We start from the raw sequence: 1,188 nt of genomic DNA on the forward strand, positions 1-1,188 counted from the left end.
CCGATGTCAGTATCGTCGGTGGGGGTAGGGGGGGACTGGGGAGAGTGGCCGGCGCAAGGGTTCAGGTGGCTTCCATGGCGGCTGGGGCTGGGCTGTGGTGGTGGATGGTTTTTTTTATTTATTTTTATTATTAATTAAATATTTATTTTAAAATTTAATTAATAAATAAATGGCAGCCAATTATAGGTTTCCATGTGGCAAATTAAGTCTGAATGACTAACGGAGTTAACGTCCATTAGTCATTTGGGCATTTTGTAACATTTTTGATAAATTCAGGGACATACGGTGAATTTGAAAATTGTTGTGGGTGTATGGTGAATAAAAAAATAACTCAGGGGCATTTGGTGAAAAATCCGTTAGGAATACTAATTAATGGACCCTCTACATTATCATCGGCCCGTACATAAAAACCGGTTTAGGCCCAGTTTAATATTTTGGCCTTAAATTCCTCGATATAACTCAAAATTGGGCTTATAATATATCGTTGGAAAGCTCTTTTCAAGCCCCATCAAACTACACAATTATTGGACCCATATCATGGACCAAACTAAACTGGACTAGGCATTTTTCATAAACAGGGTACGAAAAGAAATATTTTCGAAAACAGAAGAACTATATATTTTTATTAAAAAACAGAGAACTCACAAGACTCTTCAACATTTCACTTCGTTTGATATTCAATGATGTGAAAAGTACTCATCACTGGCTTTGGTTTTTGGGGAGACATAATTAGGTGTCTACAGACTTGATTTTGGGGGATCTTAATCAATTGTCCACCCGCCCCCGTATCCAAGCTAGCTCTAGACATAGGTTCCAATCCATCATAGAAGAATCGCATGAGCAAGATTTGATTTTATTCATGGTGAGGACATGCTTGTACCAACTCTTTAAACCTTTCCCGAGCTTCACTAAGACACTCATCAGCTTCTTGTTCAAATAATGCGATCTTCCTTCTCATTTCGGCGGTCTTTTCCTCAAAAATAAACCTCTTGAAGAATGCCTTTACTATATCCCTCCATGTTGTGAGAGAATTTGGCTTGACTTGCTTGAGCCACATATTTGCTCTACCCGAAAGAGATTGTCGAAATAAGTGCATTCAAATGTACTCTTGAGAAACTTGATTGGTTTAAATCATGGCACATAGCTAAAGGAATCTATCAAGGTGCTTAATAAGGTCTTCTCTTGGAG

General features: G+C 38.3%; 1 non-coding gene across 1 annotated transcript; it reads left to right on the plus strand.

Moving 5' to 3' along the window:
* The first annotated feature begins 854 nt into the window (after window positions 1–854).
* Window positions 855–961, plus strand: LOC145590317 (small nucleolar RNA R71). The gene has a single exon (XR_014101946.1). It is a non-coding gene; the product is annotated as a small nucleolar RNA R71 (small nucleolar RNA).
* The last annotated feature ends 227 nt before the right edge of the window (window positions 962–1,188 follow it).

Source organism: Chenopodium album, chromosome 17, assembly GCF_948465745.1.
Source record: "Chenopodium album chromosome 17, dcCheAlbu1.1, whole genome shotgun sequence".
NCBI lineage: Eukaryota > Viridiplantae > Streptophyta > Magnoliopsida > Caryophyllales > Amaranthaceae > Chenopodium > Chenopodium album.